The sequence below is a fragment of the Balaenoptera borealis genome (assembly GCF_965194805.1).
Source record: "Balaenoptera borealis genome assembly, chromosome: 7".
NCBI classification, from domain to species: Eukaryota; Metazoa; Chordata; class Mammalia; order Artiodactyla; family Balaenopteridae; genus Balaenoptera; species Balaenoptera borealis.
In genome coordinates, this window is record NC_138864.1 from 73,924,076 (window position 1) to 73,937,066 (window position 12,991).

The following is a 12,991-nucleotide window of genomic DNA, read 5'->3' on the forward strand; positions in this document are numbered from 1 at the left end:
GCACTGCTTTCTGGCCTGTCCTAGAGTCAAGACTCTGGGTGGGTGGTTCTTCAATAAAGATTGCAGTAAGGCTTTTCTTAAGACGCATATCTATGTCTAACAGGATACAGAAATATGCTGGTAGAGCCCTAAGGTCACTGGGGAAAAAAGAAGGAAAATCCTTGAAGAAAGGCAGAGAAGGCAACAGTCACAAGACTGCAAATCAACAGGGGTTGTTAGTCATCAACAGGGGTTGTTAGTCAACAGGGGTTGTTATTGCTATTCTTCTATTAGAGTTAAGATGTACAAGATTTGTAAACACTATTGTGCAAAATAAATTTAATGAGGAATGGAAAAAAAAAAGCCAAAAAATAAAGGCAGCTAGTAGGTACAAAAAGAAGAGAAGATTTACACTTTTAATTTGTCCTTTCAACTACTTCAGATGTCCTGGATTACCAACTTTTAAAATACTGACAGGTATTCGGAGATTCAAATGAAAAAAGTAAGAGGGGTTGCTAAGTGACTTGTATCCATTTATAAATCACCAGCAATAATTAACACTGGCTTGCAGCCTGATAAAGAATCTCTTCCTCATAGGAGATTAAAAGATGATTTCTTTTGGGCACCAGAAGAAGACTTCACCTCTGCACAGAGGTGGGTGTTTTGCTTGAGCCTAGGTGTTTTGACTTAATGCTGGCTTTCAGGCGGCAGCCACCTTCAATTTAAATTAAAAAATTAAAACTATATCAACTCAACACTGCTTAAATGCATAGACACACACACAGACAGGAAGGACCTTATACAAAAAATGTCAAGTCAGCAATGGGCATTTCCAAAAGGTGACAAGTTCTTTAAATAAAAATGTTGTGAAAAATAAATTTTAAAATCTACAAAGCACAAAACAGCAAAAGATGAGATGCTCCTCTGGACAGGACCCTGGATAGGGACCTTCACTGCTGATGGGAGGAGACAAATGGACCATACAGGAAATCTGGTAGACGCTGGAACCGATGGTGGCTTCGCATGTTCCCGTCAACCCACTGAGTCAGACTGTATCTTTGCAGAGATTTCTGTCGGAACCGGGTGTAGTTTCACCTGGTGAGGTCCGAAGGATGCTACCATTTTGGGTTCTGCATGTTATAAACTTGACCCATCAAGGCACACAGCTCCCCCAAGGTACACTGGCTACAGTCCACTGGGTCTTCTATATGAGCAGTGACATTCCTGAGATAACTTTGCTTCTGCTTTTCTAGATCTGATGGTGAAAACGTCAGAATATTAGTCCTTGCTTTGGTTTGCAGAACAGGAATGACTTTGCCTAGTCTTTTTTCATGGACCTTCAGCTTCCCAGAATCCTTGTCAAGAACATCTTTGTTTGATGAACTGGAAACAACTGGAAACCTCATTTCAAAACTTGGTTTATAGGGAAGAGATATGGGAACATATGTATAACTGATTCACTTTGTTATAAAGCAGAAACTAATGCACCATTGTAAAGCAATTATACTCCAATAAATGTTAAAAAAAAAACAAACTTGATTTATGTGATCCATTTCTCCAGGATGACCCCATATTAGAAGGAGTCTCTGAATGGTTCAATATCTGAGAGGTTACAGGTGTAGGTTTCTTACTGTTAGACATATTTTTATCAGAGACAGTTTGTTGAAAGTTACTGTTTGAAGAAGGGAGTGGGGGCCCATCATAGGCAGAGTTACTGGGGATGATCCCTTCAGATTCTGTGAAAATTGTGCTCTCATTTAGGCTAAGACCATCTTCTCTCATCTCTTCTCCAAGGGAGGAGGGTTTTTCAGTAACTTCAGATGTATCAGTCTTGTCCTTATCAAGTGCAACATCACAAACTGTTGGATCAAATGGTGCAACTGAAACTTTTATACTTTTCTAGTGCAAAGCGTCTGTTCAATGGTTTAGTAGGAGTTGGTCCATGACCAACTGATGTATTTAGTTGAGGTAGTTTGAAGAGGCCAGAGGTCTCAGCTTCTGGTCCCAAGCTGTACAATGAATTTTTCTCTTAGGGAGTATCAAGGGGAATTTGACTCCCTTTCCCTCCCTTCTCAACATTCCTGCTGTCATCGTTAGGCAAGCCTCCTCCCCAAGAAAAGTGCTCATTTGATAGGTCATCTTCCTTCAAGAGCTCCTGAATCTCTTCCTCCATGAAACTGAAATGGCCATCATCTTTTCCATCAGACAGCTCCAGCAAGGAGTCATCCAATCCATCCTCATCCAAGGAATCCCAAGAAAATGGGGCATTGTCTTTAGGCAAGAGAGAGGTACCAGAAGACTGTTCAGAGGGCACTAGTGAGCACATCATACTGTGTGGAGCTGCTGGTGTGATCTCTGCCTTTGCCACGAGACCAAATGGAAAAAGGGTTCAGCTCCTGCTAGCTGTTCCTTTCAGGAGACTTGTCAAAATGATTGACTCCCACCTTCGAAGTTTGTGGTTGTCAAGCACAAGTATCACAGGCACGGGCTTAGCAGCCACATTTCTGAAAGAGAAGCTCTTTCTGAGCCACTACCCCTACTCTCCAACTCCTTCCAAAAGGTCTAGTCCTGGGAGTTCCCAGGCAGTCCAGTGGTTAGGATTCCACACTTCCACTGCAGGGGGCACGGGATCCCAAATGCTCACTGGAAGAAAAACATCATTACTTGCAGACTTTACTGTGAACACAAAGGACCACAAAGCATCAATTCCTATGCCACATGACATCCACAGGCACAGAGCTGGCTCTTCTGAACTTCTCTCATAGAATGTTCCAATAGGTCAGATTATTTTGAAGCAAATCCCAGGAATCACATCATTTCATCTCCAGAAGCCGGGCCGAAGCCTAGGCGAATGACTGCACCTCACTCCACCCCCTGAGTCATTTTATCCTCTCATTGTGATTTTGATTTGCAGTTGCCTCATGGCTAATGCTGTTGAGCATCTTTTAATGTGCTTATTGGCCATTAGTATATCTTCTTTGGAGAATTATCTATTCAGATTCTTTGCCTATTTTTAAATTGGGTTATATTTGTCTTTATTTACTGAGTTGTAATAGCTCGTTTTGTAGTCTAGATACAAGTCCCTTATCAGATGTATGATTTACAAAAATTTTCTTGCTTTCTGTGGGTTGTTTTTTCATTTTCTTGATAGTGTTCTTTGAAGTATAAAAGTTTTAAATTTTGATTAAGTCCTATTTATCTACTTTTCTATTGCTTGTGCTTTAGGTGTTACATATAAGAAGCCATTTTCTAATCCAAGATCATGAAGATTTACACCTATGTAAGTCTATATTAATAGGGTTTTCACCAATGTAAATCCTTTTGCTCCCTCCAGTGACTGTTAAGGTAGCTGGTTTTCACCATAAATGCATGTGGTTAGTTTTCAAAGTTACTGCAGAGGGAGGATGGGGAGCAGAGTAAGTTAAAACACCACTAGGCTTGCTGTTCTTATCAAGATACAGCTGCTTTTCCTTTTTTTTTTAAAAAAAATTTTATTTATTTGGTTGCGCTAGGCGGGCTCTTTAGTTGTAGGAAGTCCCTACAGCTGCTTTTCTTTAATAAATCCTCCATGGGACTTCCCTGGTGGCGCAATGGTTAAGAATCCACCTGCTGGACTTCCCGGTGGTGCAGTGGTTAAGAATCCACCTGCCAGTGCAGGGGACACGGGTTCAAGCCCTGGTCCGGGAAGATCCCACATGCCGCGGAGCGACTAAGCCCGTGCGCCACAACTACTGAGCCTGTGCTCTAGACCCTGCAAGCCACAACTACTGAGCCCACGTGCCACAATTACTGAAGCCTGTGCACCTAGAGCCTGTGCTCCACAACAAGAGAAGCCACTGCAGTGAGAAGCCCGCGCACCACAAAAAGAGTAGCCCCCGCTCAACACAACTAGAGAAAGCCCGCATGCAGCAACGAAGACCCAATGCTGCCAAAAAATAAATAAATAAACTTAAATAATAAATAAATAAATGCTCCATGGATTGCTGACAGGCTTTGGTTTATTTTCAGAGTTCTGAAAAAATTGATTCTGACATTTTTGGGGTCTGTTTTCTTGTTATTTTTGAGGGGAGAATTTTAGGAACTTTTGACTGCCATTTTCACTGTCATCACTCAATATATTTAGTTTTATATCTACCATCTTGCTATATGTTTTCTATTTGTCTCATCTGTTTTGTGTTTATTCTCTTGATCTGCCTTAATTTTACCAATCATTTTTATTCCTTTTTCTATTAATTTTATTGCTATTCTTTTAGAGATTACATTAGAATCACAATATACATATAGCAAATATGCAAGAGCTAAAACTCCTTAATGCGTGTTCTCCCCTCTTCACTTGTTGTGTTATCATGCATTTAATTCTATATTTAAATCGGCTAACTTTAAAATTGTTGCTTTTAAAGTCAATATATATGCACATATATACAATTATTTCTCCCAGTGTTCTTCATTCCTTCCTACATTTCTATCCTTCCTCCTCGAATCATTTTCCTCCTGCCTAAAGAATTCCCTTTAATCCAAATTTTCTCTTGATGAATTTTCTGTTATATTTGACCAAAAATAGCTTGGTGCTAAGAAATTCATTTTAATAATGTTAGCACATTACTCTTACATGCTTCTATGGTGACCACTTAATTTTTCTTGGCTCTCCCAAAACTGAAATGGTTCAAGAGTCACATCTCTCCTCAGAGGAGTTTGTCAATACTTAAATTCACTCTGCTTGGTTACCTTGCAACCACGGCTCTCTAATGGTATGATTTTCGAAATTTTTTTCCCCTTGAGTTGGATTTAAGAAGGGGGCAATGTTCTTATGTGGTCTTCTTCATCCTAAATAGAAGCAGAACTCCTAGTTTCTATGTATATCATTCCTGGAATGCTTTTCCATCTCTTTGCTTAAAAAATTATAATAATATTGGCTTTGGGCCAGCGTTTCCTGCAAGAACCAAAAAGCAGGATGACTTAGCTGAAGTTTTCTTCCTTCGTTTTGAGGACCTTAGTTTCTTTTAAGTTTCTTCTCAGTCTCCCATATGGTGGTGGCTGCTTAAGGTCCTAAATATACCCTATTAACAGAACAATGTCTCCTCCTTTAGGTCTCTTCTGGGTAACTAAACTCCATCCTACTTTTCCTTGTCTTGAGCAAATTATTTTTTTATAGTTCGTAACTGGAGCCTTGTGTAAACCTCAGTGTCCTCACTTTGCAACTTTGTGCCCTCTGTCGAATTCTCACTCTACTAATTTTTGTGTTCTTGCTGATAGTCTCTCAGAAAATAATCTTGTCATATCCCTAGGCAATGGCTCTGCTTGTGGATGAATGTGGCTACTTTCACTTCTCCACATTATTCTCTTTCCACTTATGCTATGCATTCTAGCCTCAACTATGGCAACATTCTTTCTTCCTTCACTAAATCTTTAACCTCAACCTAAACACAGAAGAGGTGATTAAGCCTCCTCAAAGTCAGGCTGGCACAATGCTTTCACCACCAGTTACTACAGCTTTTCAACAGTTAGGTACATGAGTTTGTTTCTAACTATCCTCCATCCTTTATAGCAGTGGTCCCCAACCTTTTTGGCACCAGGGACTTGTTCTGTGGAAGACAACTTTTCCACAGACGGAGGCAGGGGGATGGTTCAGGTGGTAATGGGAGCGATGGGGAGCAATGGAGAGCGGCAGATGAAACTTCACTTGCTCGCCTGCCACTCACCTCCTGCTGTGCGGCCCAGTTCCTAACATGTCCTCAGCCCAGTCCTCGGCTTGGCTACCGGTCCTCGGCTCAGGGGTAGGGGACCCCTGCTTTATAGAACACATACCCAAAAGCATACTAGCTAGCATGCATGTGTTATTTTCTACATTTCAAAGTTCGGCTTCTTACAGATATTAGAGTTCTCATTTCTTTTGAAATTTATCTGAACATAATCTTGCTCAGTTTACCAATATCGTCAGTAATATTAATTTTTTGTTTGTTTTTTGTTTTGTTTTGTTTTTGGTAGACAGGGGTAGCCATCAATAGTTTCAGTTGAGTGAGGTTTAGTTACATTCCCCCACAACCTCACTCTATCAATGAAGCACTTGCTTGGAGAATTCTTACACACACACACACACACACACACACACACACAAAGTTATGTAATATGTTCTGTAAGTGCAATGAAGTCCCAGCTCTGTCATTTTTTAGTATTCTAACCACACCTTTCAGGAAAGATACACTGGAGGCAAATGTGACTATATACTAGAGGCAAGATCCAGTTAACCTTATAGTCTATTTTAAGCAACCAGAATCTTCCAAATCCTTAGCTGGACAAATGACAATTTAGGGATTGAGCCTGGAGAGTCATCCTTAACAGAACAGGCTATGGGGATGGATGGAATTTTTTTTTAGTTGTAGTAAAGCACTCATAAAATTTACCATCGTGACCATTTTTAAGTGGCGTTAAGTACATTCACACTGTTGTGCAACAATCACCACCATTTACCTCAATAACTTTTCATCATCCCAAATTGAAACCCCAACCCCATTAAACCATAACTCTCCCTTTGCCCTTCTCCTCAAACTTTGTAACCACATACTACTTTCTGTCTCTAGGTATCTCCCAGAAGTGGAATCATACAATATTTGTCTTTTTATGTCAGGCTTATTTCATTAAGCATAACGTCTTCAAGGTTCATCTATGTTGTAGCGTGTATCAGAATTTCATTCATTTTTAAGCTTGAATAATATTCCATTGTGTATATATACACCATATTTTGTTTATCCATTTATCTGTCAATGGACACTTGAGTTGCTTCCACTTTTTGGTTTTTGTGAATAATGCTGCTATAAATATGGGTGTACAAAAGTCTGTTCAAGTCCCAACTTTCAGTTCTTTTGGATATATATCCAGAATTGAAATTGTTGGATCATACGGTAATTCTATGTTTAATTTTTTGAGAAATCACCATACTGTTTTCCAAATGGCTGCACCATTTTATATTCCCACCAGAAGGGCACAAGAGTGCACTTATCCAGGTATGACTTGTTATTTTCTGTATTTTTGATAATAGCCATTCTAACCGATATGAAGTGGTATATCATTGTGATCTTGATTTGCATTTACCCAATGATTAGCGATGTTGAGCATTTTTTTCATATGCTTATTGGCTATTTGTATATCTTCTTTGAAGAAGTGTCTATTTGAGTCTTTGCTTATTTTTTAAATTGGATTTTTGGATAAAGTTTGTATATTCAGGAGTATCCCTGAAATATTTTAGCCAGTACAATATATATATAAAATGTCACTAATTTCTTCAATTAAAAACCCATTTCTAACAACTAGCATTTTATTCTATATTTACATATTATAATTTTACCAATGAAAACACATTTCTAACATTCACTATGCAAATTTGCAAAGCCTCTGGTATCTAGCTTTTAGTAGTTGCCTCTGATATGACCTTCCTGATTCAAATCCTAGCTGACCATTCTGAGAGTTATATTCCATATTGGGGCAATTGCCCACACATATACTAACACATAATATCACACTGCTATATTGAAAAAATTTAAATTTAAACTAAATCACACGCCCCATAGCAAAAAGCTCTATATCTGGTTCTGTGGCTATGGTGCTGACTTTTCTCTCCTTCACCTACCATGCCCAGTCACATTTGCTATCTATTCTGTTTCTTGAACCAGCTAATTTGCCCATTCCTAACCCCAGGGTCTTTGCACTTGCTGTTCCTTCTGCCTAGAACACTCTTCCTTTTGATTCTCTCATGGACTTATCCTTCTCAGTATCCAGGTCTCAGCTCAAATGTTACCTCCTTAACGAAGCCTTCCCTGATCCACAAATTAAAAGTAGCTCCTTTCTCCCGAGTTTTTCTTAATCAAACTGCCCTGCTTATCTTAAACTTAAGTTTATGTGTTTATTAGCTTCATGAGAAGAAAGACTTTTTATTTGCAACTTTGTACCCAGTACCAAGATGAGTGCTTTGGCATATGGTAAGAGCTCAATAAATATATACTTTTTATATTCAAGTGAATGAATGAATACCTAGAGTGTGACATGTGTTAGAACAGAGATAAAAAGAAAGCACTATGAGAACACAGAGCAGGAATACCTAAATCATAATGCCAGGACAGGCTGCCTGGGGTAGGTGAGAATTGTGCTGAAACAACTATCCTGATAAGATGTAGATCAGTCAGCATGGGCTGCCATAACAAAATACCACAGATTGGGTGTAACAGTAGAAATTTATTTCTCACAGTTCTGGAGGCCGGGAAGTCCAAGATCAAGATGCTGGCTGATCTGGTTCCTGGTGAGAGCTCTCCTCCTAGCTTGCAGACAGCTGCCTTCCACCGTGTCTGCACATAATGGAGAGAGCAAGAAGATGACATATCTTCATCTTCTTTTATAAGGATTAGGGCCCCACCCTTATGATCTTATTTAATGTTATTACCTCCTCACAGGCCTCACCTCCAAATACAGTCACAATGGGGGGTTGGGGCTACAACATAAGGATTTTGGGGGCACATAAACATTCATTCTGTAACAGAAGCTATATAAAGAAGGGCGGGCATTGTTGGGAGACATTCCTCCATTGGTCTCTCATGCTCCTACGCATTTTGCTGGGCATGCCAAGAATGAGGGCACTCTGGGCGTGGTGCTAGGCCAGTGAAGTGAGGGCCTCACCCCAGCACAGACTTAGCTTCCTCAGGACCGAACACCTTAGTGGCAGGCGAGGAAAGGGCAGAATTTCCTTCCTTTTTAAGACTGAAAAATATTCCATTGTATCTATATGCCACATTTTGCTTATCCATTAATCCACTGACGGACATTTGAGATGTTTCCATGTTTTAGTTATGGCGAATAATGCTGGTGTGAACAATGGGAAACGACTTTTCTCTGTGTAATCATGTATAGTGGCCATCTCTGCTAAGGGCAGGGAAATCTGCGTAAATCTAGCCAGAAATGTTTAAGAAATATCATTTAGGAAAATGTTTCTCTTCCGTTGTCCCAGAGTTGAGAAATGTTTGTCCTTGCAGAGTGTGTGTTTGTGTGTGTGTGTGTGAAGGAATGAAGGTGTACATTTCATTTCTCACTGATGTAGAGACTTGAGGGGCCTAGACTCGAGGCACCAAATGGGATGGTTTTGCTTAACTGCCTCTTACTGAAAAACTCAGACTTAGGGAAATGTATTGGAGAACTGTGTCCTGTCTCCTGTAAGTTGTGTCCTCCATCCTCTGCAGCGGGGATGGAGTTTGTGTGTGAGTTGGGCTGTGGTTCCTAGGGTAGAACAAATCTCTGTGGGTATGGGTTAGAGTCCTCCTAAATGGAGATTTTTTTTTTTTACAGTAGGGATTAAAGAAAGCTCCTTCACAGAGTAGTAACAGAGAAGTAAATTTAAATACAACCAGATACTGCTCTGTGTCCACGAAGGGAACCCCCAGTCCCCATGAAATGTTTGTTTTGTTCTTTTCCTTTGACTCTAGAAATAGTCATATTTAAGCATCTGGTTTTAGTTTTTCTCTTGGGTAGTAAAATTTATTTTGTTACCTATAATCCTTCAATAAAGTTCTAAAGGTAAGGTCATATGTCGATAGTGTGGTTTTGGGTATTGTAAGGGGAACACCCTTTCTGTCAGAGAGCATCATCTTACTAAGGAATTATGGGAAAGTGAGCAGAGGCTCAAGGCCGAGCAAAGAGGGGAAGAGCTCTTTGGAAAAATGCCTGCAATCTATACTGATTCAGGAGTCAACTTAATATAATCCTCCTCCGCCTCCCAAATATATAAGAGGAAGATTACAAAAAGGGAAGAAAACTTTTAAGAAATGATCCTAGCTTATTTTCAGCCAAGCATCTTATTGTTTAAATAAACATTAAAAATATTTAAACAAAGAAACTCTGACTTTGATCACAAATGCTTTGTTTATCAATCACCCAGCATTTCAGTCCATTCTTAGGCCACAATAAGGAACCAAGTTTAATTTCAATAATACTAAAAGAGTGGTCTGATGAGAAGTATGCGCAGCATACGAAAAAGGTGAATTACCGTACTCAGCTAATAAGATAATAGTAGGGTTGAATCCACGGTGAAGCAACAATCTCCCTTTTCATTTTATGATGTGCTTCTGAAACATCACCTTGGAAAACTCATATTAAAATAACAACAACAACAAAATAAATAAAATAACAAAAACTATGGTTATACAATGGAACTACCTTGAAGTTTTAATGCCTAACAGGTTTTGATTTTAAATGATTTCACTGGAGGGTAGTACTGGTGGTATGCAACTGGTTCCACAGAGAACAAAAATTGAAAACCCCACATATCACACTCTAGGTCAGCAGTTTTCAAACTTCTTGGTCTTAGGACTCTTTCACAAACTTAAAAATTAAGAACTCTAAAGAACTTTTTAAAAAGTGGGTTATATCTATAAATATTTATAGTAATAAAAATTAAAGTGGAGAAATGAAAATGTTTATTAATTTATTAAAAATAACAATCCCATGTTAATGCATTTTTATAAACAGTTATATTTTCAAAAACAAAAAAGTGAGAGAGGTGGCATTGTTTTAGATTTTTGCAAATCTGTTTAATGCCTGGCTTAATGGAAGACAGCTGAATTCTCATGTGCTCTCAATCTACTGTGCTAACTATATTGTTTTGATTGAAGTACATTAAAATAACCTGGCTTGGGCTTCCCTGGTGGCGCAGTGGTTGAGAATCTGCCTGCCAATGCACGGGACACGGGTTCGAGCCCTGGTCTGGGAAGATCCCACATGCCGCGGAGCAGCTGGGCCCGTGAGCCACAACTACGGAGCCTGCGCGTCTGGAGCCTGTGCTCCGCAACAAGAGAGGCTGAGATAGTGAGAGGCCCGCGCACCGCGATGAAGAGTGGCCCCCGCTCGCCACAACTAGAGAAATCCCTCGCACAGAAACGAAGACCCAACACAGCAAAAATAAATAAATAAATAAATAAATTTATAAAGGTCCTACCAAAATTCTAAAAAAAAAAAAAAAAAAATAACCTGGCTTCACTCAGATGTAGAGCTGGAAAAGGGAGGAATATTTTAGTAACTTTTTCAGATAATTATAGATATTCTTCACAAGTGGTAGTATCTTAAAAGTTACTTGCATGTAGAGTCTGAAACTGTATCAGTGAACTTTTTGTATTCTGTTATACGCAAATCTATTGGTCTAAGTTGTACTTTGAATGGATGTTTCACTCATGCATGATCTTGTAACATCACGCATTGTACCTCTGAAAATACTGGCTCTTAATTATGCAAAGATTCAATATGTTGACATTTTTTATTATACAAACTCCACTTGTTACTAAATTTTCTCTGTAGAAAAGTCTCAAGAATTGGTAAGTTGTCAAGTTCATAGGGGTAGATATGTTTTCTAAAATTCTTAATTTTTATTTGAAAGCTTTAATTTTATCATTGACAACAAATACTGCCAGTGGTTTTCTTTTAAAGGAGAGGCTGACTTCATTTTCAAAGAAAGCATCTGTCAAATACCCAAATCTGAAGGATCAAAGTTTGTCACTTGTTCTTTCAAGCAAAAATGCCATTCTGTGAAAAAAGCAGCTAGTTAAAATACATGTACTCAATGGCTGACCTTTAAAAAAATTAATGCTTACAATTTCATCAAGGACCTTCTTAAGCGAAGCAATTTTTTTCTACTCCTAGTGCATGGCCGTGAAGAATAATGACTACTAGAGTTTGGTGCCACTTGCCATTGATTTGTGCTAAGGCCCCAGAAGTTTTACTTACTATTGATTTGACACCATCACTGCAAATTCCAGCAGTAAAAAAGCAAATAATGGTATTATTATAAAGAGCTTTGATTTTGCATACACCCCCTGGAGTCCTGGGGATCCCCAGAAGGCCATGAACCACACTTTGTGAACTGCTATGTATTAGAATAAATGCAGAATATAAAAACGATTAAAAGACACAATCCCTATTCTCAAGTTCATCTTGTAATAGAGGAAACCGACTGGAGACGACTGCAACACAGCTTTAGTGATAGAAGAAATGGCAGCCGTGTGGAGGACAGATCAAAGGCAAGCACGGAAGCAGAGACCAGGTAGCACACTACTGCAGTAGTGCAGACAAGCAGTGATGAGGGCCTGACCTAAGGCAGGTGGTGGAATTACAGGACTCGGTGTCTGATTCGATGTGAGGCACAGCGGAGAAGGGCAGTTTGGTGGACAGCGGTGCCCTTCCTACAGAGGCATTACAGGAGAAGGTTGGCAGCGAGGTGGGCGGAGACTTATGAGTTTAGTTTTGCATTAACTATGAGATGAGCATCAGCTCTCTAGGCAGAGGTGTCAGGACAGGCAATTGGCTATTAACTGCTCCTTCCCCGAGGGCCTCGCAGTTCTCATTCCCTTCTGTATCCTCAATGCCTAGCACAGTACCCAGCTCTTAAGGTCGATTGAATAAAGAAATGAATCTGGTTAGGGGCTCGTGACAGTCAGCTAACAGGAGGGTTCAATTTGGCAGTCATTTCATATACACGTTTCTTTGAAACCACCGGAGTGGATGAGGTCAGGTTGACTGTAGCAGGAGGACTGAACTCCCGCTTCAAAATCTTTCTGGTCCTAAACGGTCAGAACAAGGGGCGTTCTTGGGAAATGTTGCCTCCAGTAGGTCACGACGGCCTATAACATACAAATTTATCTTGTAAAACCTGTTTCTGGAGAAGGCAGAACACCCAACAACCAAGACTTGTCAACTTTATGTCCGCACTTCAATACCTGTCAGACTGGTTTTACGTGGGGTGAGATGGGACTGACCTCGGCGTCCCAACTTTCTGTGGATAGACGGCGTCTTTCGCAATCTCCCTTTTCGCGAATATTTGTAACTGTCTCTCCGAATGGCCAGGACGCGGCCCTCAAACAGGTTCAGACGCCGTGCGTTCGCGCGCCCAGGCAGGGGGCGGCGCTCCATCCACCCGCCCCGCTGACGCGGTATAAGCCGAGATCACCTCAGCCGCACGCGGTGCAATCACAAAGCGCGCGCCGCC

The 12,991-nt window shown here is 40.1% G+C and overlaps 1 pseudogene across 1 annotated transcript; it reads right to left on the reverse strand.

The window, feature by feature from the left end:
- Positions 1-929: 929 nt before the first annotated feature.
- On the reverse strand, positions 930-12,859 carry LOC309631783 (S100P-binding protein-like; annotated as a pseudogene). The gene is made up of 4 exons (XR_014249540.1): positions 12,723-12,859; positions 8,217-8,315; positions 1,511-2,622; positions 930-1,392 (listed from the first exon to the last, which is right to left on the reverse strand). The product of XR_014249540.1 is annotated as a S100P-binding protein-like (transcript).
- Between the last annotated feature and the right edge of the window lie 132 nt (positions 12,860-12,991).